This window comes from Eretmochelys imbricata, chromosome 24 (genome assembly GCF_965152235.1).
Source record: "Eretmochelys imbricata isolate rEreImb1 chromosome 24, rEreImb1.hap1, whole genome shotgun sequence".
NCBI classification, from domain to species: Eukaryota; Metazoa; Chordata; order Testudines; family Cheloniidae; genus Eretmochelys; species Eretmochelys imbricata.
In genome coordinates, this window is record NC_135595.1 from 3,662,348 (window position 1) to 3,671,598 (window position 9,251).

Below are 9,251 nucleotides of genomic sequence, written 5' to 3' on the forward strand. Positions count from 1 at the left end.
ACAACTATCTGTCACCTTAAGCATCCCCTACCATGAAGCGTGCTGTCAGCTCCTAGACAATAGAAGGACTGCCCCATCTAACGCCCACAAACCATCAACTTCAACTTCAACCTCACACTTTCACAGACACACACCATCCCCTGAACATAAAGAGTGACCCATGTAAACTGCACGTGTCAATAGATCAGCATCTAAACCCCATAAATCAGGCCCCACAAAATCACAAGACTGGCTTATAAAGCCGGAGATTTTTGTAAAAACAAAAATAACCGCCATTCAGTTCTTTTTCTTTGCCTTTTGTTTCAGCGCTTCTAGTCACTCGATTCATGTTTTCAAGATTTTCTCTGCAACCAAAAGGCTAGAAACTTACCTTTAAAGAAATGAAAACTCAGATTTTCTTGCAAGCTTTTAAAACAAGGAGCCTTAAGGTAAGCCCCAAATAGAGGTCAGAGTTAAGGGTTTACATTAGTCTGGTCAGGACCCACGAGGGCATTCTGCCTTCTTTCTAGGTGGGATGCTGCGGCCTTTCCTCCTCCTATTGCAACACAAGCCAGGATTGAGCACCTCAGCTTTGCTTAAGCCAGTGCAGGACCAACATGTGAAAAGCCAGCCTGCAGGAATTCACTAAGTGGCAGCTATGTAAAGGACTCACCAGCCTGAGACCATCTGCTGTGTGCACTCTATTCTCTGAGCACTACACTAGTTTTACCTGCAAATAGCCTCACAATGCCTGTGGGAAGCAGGGCCATGCCATTAGCTTCATTTTACAGGCTGAGAACTGAGGCCCAGTGGGTAAGTGACTTGCCCAAGGTCACGAAGAATGCCTGTAGCAGTGCAGGAATTAAAATGACGTCTTTCACACGTTAGCATAATCTGGGCATATTTTATTTAATCAATTTCCTGCCAGGGCAGGGACCTCAAGCATCAGCAGCTGTCACAGTTCAGGGCAATTGCACCTGTATTCCCCTTCTGTGGGCACCTGGTTCCTCAGCCATTACCTCTCTTAAGCGGAGGCCCACGTCTCCCTCCTGCCTGACTGCCAGCCTCCTTTCCAGGCTGCATAGTTCCTGTCTACACTGGGTTGCCCAGCAAGCCAGACGGCTTAACCAGGCCAGCTCCTGCACTCTGCTTTCTCCTCAGAGGTTAGGAGCAGATGAATTTCCAGCAGTCACAAGTTACTGCTCAGCTCTTTATAAGAAAGCACCTTTATTTTTAAAGTAAAAGCATTACAGAGAAAACACATCAAACAATAACAGTTCCTCACTGGTTGCTAAAAGCTTACCCCACAGTCTCACAGGGCCTCTGTAGGCCAAAGTCTTTCCTACCCTTCCCAGGAAGGATTGGGGACCCCCTTGGACAGAAGATCCTCTCGGTATGCTGGATCCGAAAACAGGCCCTGAGTCACTTTAAACTCAGGCTCTTTATCCAAAAGTCCTTCCTTTGCCCACTGGTCTCTGGAGAAACCAATTTGAACCAGAATATGCACCCGCTCCTGATGGTGGGACCTCCCTGGAGGTGTTAAAACCTGAGTGAATTTGCCTCATCACCCCCGCCCACACACACACACACACCCTCCACACATACACACTGTTCTTTGAGCCTGGAGGGTTGTGGTCCCTCTCTCCTGCTATGGGATTACAGACAATCCCTGGCCCACACTGATACATTAATTTAACGCAGTAAGATCCCCCAAAGATATTGCAGGAAATCACCATCTCTGGCACAGGGGCACTGTTTGCCGCCTTTGGCAACCAATGGGTTCGTCTTTTGATGACTGAAATGCTTTAGTCCAGCATCACTGGGCTGTATATAGGTGTGATTGGGTATCATGTGATGGCCTGTGATATACACGAAATCAGGAGAGATGAGCTAATGCTTCCTTCTGGCCTTAACGTGTATGAAACCCCAGGCTAATGCCCTAATCCCTGGGCACTCCAAAGATTCTGCCCTTTCCCTGGTCACCTGTTGGGAGGAAGCTCCCGAGGGTACTGCCTGTTCTTGTTGAATTTGCGATATTGTGGTAATTGTGAGTCCCGCAATATTCGGCTTCCGCTGCAATTTTGTCAGCTGGGCAGCTGAGAGAGGGAGCCCCGGCCACCAGCCACCCAGACTCCCACTGTCAGCCCCGCGCGTTAATGGCTGTAATCTAGTTGCAGCAAAATGTCTGGTTATCAAAAAAATGAGCAGGCATAAGATAATACTTGAGTGTTTATATTGTTCCAGCAAATATTTCTTAAACATATAGGTCTTCTCCAGCTTTTCCAAATGACTGCAACGAATAAAGGGCCGTTATTCCTTTTCCACGTCTTGTCCACAATTCAGCTGCGATGATTTGACAATCGTCCTGCAATTCAAGTGCGGCCTTAATTATAATTATACAGTGCCTAGGTACCCCACTAAAGGACCAGGACCCATAGCACCGGGTACGATACAAACACAGAACAGGGCTGTTGTATTGATTTAGATGGACCAAATGGGCCCAAAGTGTCAAAGGTGTTAACATGACCCTGCAACTGTACAACGTTAAACAAGGTTTGGGGTTTGGTATAGAGAGATCTCAGCTTGCTTAGTACCATAGCAAACACCCCATTAAACCTCCTTTTAACACTTTATTAAAGATAGGGGAAAGAAGGAAAAAGTATGGAAGAATTTGAAATTTAAAATATTAAGTACAGTTTTTATTTTAGCAGCATTTCTAGTTCCCGATTTCATTTTTCGAAGGAAAGCCTGCGTTGACGGTCTCCGATGGTATGAAAGCTGCGGTTACCTGTCCTTTGGGGGAAAAAGAGAAGTTAGTTGAGATGAGCTGGCATTGGCGTTATTCCTGGTGGTGTTCAAGGCGGATCCCATTTCCTAGAAGGCAAAACAAGACAAACGCACACAACCGGGGGGAGGGGGAAAGAACAGAAAATGCAGCTTCTGCCTTTGGTGTTGAGGCTCCCGTGTAACCTCACAGCTGGAAAAACACCGACACAGTACATGGGCTGACACCTGGCACGTTGGGCTGTTTAGGGCTTTGCATCAGCTGCCTCCTTGTGGTCACAGGCTCACAGCAGTGTTGTAAAATATACGGTCTTGGCTGACTCTTATTAGACAGAAGGAAAAAGGAGAGGGATAGAAAACAGAAGAAATGATGTGGGGAAGAAAAGGGAAATATTGTTGAGGCAGCGGAGGGTGGGGGGAAAGGAGATCGTCTCACATCCCAGATGGTGTTCAGGATTCAGCTGGAGCTAGTGGTGGTGGTGATGTCATCTGGGTCCTTCTCTGGTCAGCACATATCTTACGATCAGGATGATGAAGGTCCCAGGAGATGGCCACCATGGTGGTGAAGCTCACTCCCGTAGTCAATTTTTCTCTTGAAGTCTCTTTAAGGGCCCTAAAGTGGAATATCCCATCCCCTCATTATTTTGTCCACCGGTTAGGCCTAATTTCCAACTCACCAATTTTGGTTCGAAAATTTCTGGCCCCAGAATTTTTCTTGTTTTCAGGCATGATCTTAACACAGTCCTTGAGTTATATCAGGCGGTCTTTTTGTTTGGCCTAATTCAGTCTCTCTCTTTTTTGTAACTTCTCCCATCTATATTTGTTGGGACAAGTTATGTGATTTCTTAGGAACTTCCACTCACTCTTCACGATTGAGCGCCTAACCAAGGTAAATTTGAAGGCCCAGTTTTCACAACAGTGCCAGCCCCAGGGAGTTTACAATCTAAACTTATGACAGGTTTCAGAGTAGAAGCCATGTTAGTCTGTATCCGCAAAAAGAAAAGGAGGACTTGTGGCACCTTAGAGACTAACAAATATATTTGAGCATAAGCTTTCGTGAGCTACAGCTCACTTATGAACCACTCAGGAAACAGACCTAGATATCACGGTGAGCAACTCAATGAAGGCTGCTGCTCAAGGAGGAGCAGAGGTGAAAAAAGCAAACAGAATCTGAGGCCATAGGAGCAGTGGGATGAAAAATAATACTGAGCATTACAACTGACCAGGTGTACTTTTGTTTTACATGAAAAATTCCAAAAGAAAACAAACATCTGAACATTTGGGGGGTTTTCTCATTCAAAAATTGTTTTTAGTTATCTGATGTTTCCCCCTTTTTGGTCCCGTCCCCGTTTTTTCCAGCGGAGAGATACGGGTAGGAAAGTAAAACTGTGAAAGTGGGAGAACCAGCCTCCCTTCCTCTTTTAATTTTTTCCCTGCTGGAAAAGTGTGAGAAAAGTAAAAAGGTAAGTGAAGGGGTTATGCTGTCTCCCTTTTTAGCAATTTAAGAACGGTTTTTACACTTTGCCAATAGAATATTTTTTAAGTAAGAGAAAGTGAGAAAAAAATTCTTACTTATGTTTACTTCCCCCCCCTTCCCAAACATGGAGAGCAAGTGGGAATTCCCCACAATTTCCAAAGAAAAGCATTTTAAAATGTCAGAAATAACAATAGTGAGAAAATCTTTTGCAAATGTTTCACATTGAATTTTTTCCTGAAAAATAAAAAATTGCATAAAAATGAATTTTTGTTGTGAAAACTAAATTCATTTTTGCCACCCCATTTTTTGGATTAAAAAGCATGTCATCTCAAACATTTCAACCAGCCATGCTAAAAATATTGCATTTCACATACACGCACGCAAATGCCATTATATAAATCAATGGTCTCTGGCATGCTGTGTAAAGGTCTGGTCACTCTGTCTCAGACAGTATCTAGGAGACATATAGGGAGTTTCAAAAATGCTTAGAAAAAGTTCCCTAGGGAGAGAGATTAAAAAACCTTGATGGAGAGTTAGCGATTTATACCAGATGAGGGTTACTCTCCTTTGAGGCTTTCTAGTTTGAAAAAAGATCCTGAATAAGTGAAGAGGATAGACACGTAGAAAATAATGAATGGTGCAGAGAAGGGAGATTGGGAACATTCACTCTCTTTCACATTACCAGGACAAAGGATGTTCCATTAAACTGAAAGGCAACTCTCTTAAAGCTGATGAAAGGAAAAGTTTTTTGACGCACTGCATAGGTCACCTGTGGAACTCCTTGCCACAAGATGTTGTGACCAAGAGTTTAACAGGATTAATAAATAGATTAGACATGTATATGGATAAAGAGACTATCCACCCTTACATTAGGCTGCATAATCTTTTAGAAAGGCTATATACCCTCACGCTTCAGGGCATAAACTCACCTCTAATGATAGAGATTAGGAAAGAATGTTTGCTTGGGTCAAGCGATTCCATAACTGTCCACTAGGGGCACCTTGCACCTTCCTCTGAAGCAGCTGGGGTACCCGAAGCACCATTGCCTGTCGCCACCGGGGTAGCATAGCTTTCTGTTTGTGCGAGAGATGTCAGAGCCAATGGCTAAAGGGCAAACCAAGCTAGTGGAAAGGATGGAGTTCCCAGTACTAACTGTAGCCCAGCCCACACTTCAGGGAATCCAGTCATTGCCGCGGAAACCTATTTATAAAAAGAGATTTCACAGCCCCGGATCAGACCAAGAAGGAAACAACAACAAACTCCTATGTCACATAAAGGACAGGTTGCATTTGTCAGGCGCTGCTACTGACCCCTGCTGGCCCAGCTGTGCCTCAGAGGAAAATTTTAGCCGTGGAGATAGCAGGGAGGGGAATTGCAGCTGAAGAAAAAACCAGGGGGAGTCCTTGTGGTACCTTAGAGACTAACAAATTGATTTGGGCATAAGCTTTTGTGGGCTAGAACCCACTTCCTCAGATGCATCCAGTGGAAAATACAGTAGCAGGTATATATACATAGTACATGAAAAGTTGGGAGTTGCCTTACCAAGTAGGGGGTCAGTCTAAAGAAACTCAGAAAGTCAGCTGAGGAAACTCTGTGATGCCTGATCCTGGAAATCTGTGTGCCAGAAGTAGGCTGGCACCACTCCTCTGAAGTCAGTTGAGCCACACTGGTTTATATCGGCGGCCGGGCTGACCCTCAGTAAACCCTGTATTGTAAACGGTGGCACTTTTCTTCTACAGAGGGGTCACATGAGAGTCGGGGGGAAGGGGTGATAATTATATGTGCTCACTCATCCTTAGATATAGGGGATTGATCCACTTTTGCTAGTCATTAGCTTGCAGGATGTTACTAGAGCTTGACATCGTCTCCTGGGCCTGCAGACTAGCAGAGACTGCTGCGTATGATGTTGCTGTCGCTCTGTTGGGCCCTGGGAGCTTAAATTCATAACTTCACTAGACACTAAAAAGACACTGGAGTTATGGCTTCTTACAACAATCTGCAGCCCGCTAAGCCCCCTTTGTCCTGTGGCTGCAGAGGTGTTAATGGCCCACTTCACCTCAAAGGGTCTCTTGCAACAGGTGTTAACTCCTTACGCTAAACAATCTCTGTCACCTTCTAGGTAGCGGTGATACTCCGAGCACCTTTCCCAGACCCAAGAAGAGCTGTGTGTAGCTTGAAAGCTTGCACCTTGCACCACTGAAGTTGGTCCAATCAAAGATATGACCTGGCCCGCCTTGTGTCCCTAACACATTGTTGGAAGCACTTGGGCGCATGGACTGGCGTTTTGGTCTGTGTTCGTACAGCACCTGACACCTTGGAGTCTTGGCTCCTAGGTGCTGCCACAGCAGAGATGATTAATCATCATAACGGCACCGTGACAGCACTAGGGGATGAGGTTTTTATGCAGTCTTGACTCGCAAAAGGGAGACAGAGCAGAGACTCTATGATGTCTGCTATGGACCTTGCCATTGTGATTCATTGAATCCAGCCAGCGCGGGGCACAATGGCTGTGAAGCGAGCACCGTGCCAGCTTTGGCATGGGCAGTACCAGCCCGGCACAGAACCTGGGCACATACGCTGCTTCCTGACCTGCTCTGAAGCCCGCCCTGCTCTGTCCTCGCTGCTATCGTAACCCACGCGAGCTGGTTCCGGCTAACCCGTGCACAGCGTTCGCTGTCTGGATGTACCCTCAGCATCGAGCTGTTCGGTGCTGATGTTCTTTTCACTGTGTACCTCCAGGAGTGGGGAAGGGCGACTTGTTGAGTTGAGACCCAGGAAACCACACGCCCCAGGGTGAAACTTCCTTGTCCCCTTGAGCCCAAGTTGAGCTTCTGAGAAGGCCAGGTAAGAAAGTTTCCCAGGGCTATTCCACATGGCAGTCCAGAGTGTAAAAGCCAAGATAAAGGATTCCCCTTCTTCTGCACTTAGGAAGGGCCTTCCTCTGCTCTCTCTGCTCCCCCTCATTAACTATTTGGGCATCAGGGAAGCTGCTGCCCGTGCTACCAACTCTCCCGATTTTGTCCTGGTTTTCTGCATGCCCAGCTCCTGGATGAAGGTGGCTTCCAGAGAATCTCGGCTTTCATTAAAAAAACAAAAAGGATCTCGCCCCCCGTGCTTGCAGAGGAAGGCTTGAAAGCGAGAGCCCTAAAGCTGAAAAACACAGAAGGCAAAGAACCACCCCTGCCCCCCCCCCGGCAAACACTGAGTATTAAAAAACAGCAACAAACCCTTGTGATTCGCAAAGCAGGAGTTCTGGATGGCCTGGCCCATGATTTCTGAATGTGGGGGATTGGAAACACCACTGCCCCCATCTAATTGGCTTTCTTCCCCATCCTGCCCGGATAAATGCACTGAGAAATCAAATGCAGAAATGAGCAAGAGAGGAAGCTGGCAGTTAAAGGGGGAGGGGTTTCCTGCCCACCAGATTGCACCACACCACAGTAGTCACCAACCATTGGCATAGTACAATAGTGAATCAAGCCCATGGGGTGCAAGCCAGGGGAGGATCAGGCCCATTGATTTGCAGAGAGGTCTTTATTAGCTGAAGATCTTGGGGGGATAGATTCTCATTTACACTAAGGCCCCTTTACTCCACTACGAGCATAAATTACAGCAACACCCAGAGCCTTGGCATAACGGGAAAAAAAGCCCCACATCTTTATGAGCAGATCAGTAACTTCAGGCCTGACTGGGAAGTGCATTTTATTGGTAAACAGGAGTCAACACAATCACACTATTGGCTGGATCTCAGGTGTGATGCTTCGTGCCCATAAGGAGGAGATATTAGGAGATTATCACCTTCTGCCTGCAGACGTGAAATGCCTCAGCATCTTCTCTTGCTGCTTTTAATCTACAGTATCTTTTTAAAAAGCCACAGTAATAAGTTCTGCCGCGGCAGCTCTTTGCATTAGAAGGTAACTTACAGCAAGGGTTGGTGGCATTTGGATGCAGTTGGCATGAGATCTTCTGTATCCCCCTCAGCAACAAATCTTCCCTTTGCGTGCGTTCCCGTCACTCCGGTCTGCATTCGAAGGCAGTGTGTGGTCCTTATTTTACAATATTGGTCATGCTGAAGAGGAGTCCAAAGAACATTAAGAAGCATGTTGCCTTCAGCGCTTGGAAAATGGATGTCGGTGAGCCACTTTCTGTTGAAACAGACAAACGCACAATGAACATTTGCCTCTGCAATGAGCATCTCTAGGTCTCTGGGGTTATTTTCCGCCTACGAAAGCAGCTATTCGCTCCTGCCTATCCCCATTCCCTATTGCTCTGAATATTATGTGTTCTTTGCTTTCCGGTAATGCCCAGGACCCCGTTGTGCAAGGCGCTGTACAAACACCAAACAAGAAGACAGTCTCTGCCCCAAACAGCTCACAATCTGGTGCAGGCATTTACACCAGGGGTATAAAATGCTACCAAATGAGAAAGGGATATCTGGGACCTCCTGAGGCCAGACGCTCCACTGTTGTAAGTGACAGGGCAAGGGGCAGGACAATGGAGAAGCAGACCACCCCTCTCTCTCTCTCTGCTGGTGAGACAGACTCCACTAGAAAAGATTTGCTGAGACAGCTCTACTGGTATAACTAGTCCAGCAGAGCCACCTATTGAGGACAGTTTGTACCAGCACGAGGAGATCTTTTGTTAGTATAGTTAAGCCACCTCCCTGAACGACACAAGCTAGATCAGCAAAGAGGACTGGTTTTTCAGTACAGCTGCACCTCCATGGGGAGTTTGGCTGGCACAGGTCTGTCAGTCAGGGGCATGGACCAGCATCTCTGTGCTAACAAAACTTTGTAATGAAGCCCTGGCCCATGCCCACAGGTCAGGGTTTTAAAGGCTTGGGCCATTGCCATGGCCCCATAAGGATATGGGCCTGCATCTAGGATTAAGTGGGGCCAAGGAACGTGGCTGGCTCTCTGCACAGAGGTGAATTTCATGCAGTGGGATCGTAACTCACACAGCTGTGCCGTGGCCGCACTGACCCCAGGACCCCATGTCTTTCAGGTTTATC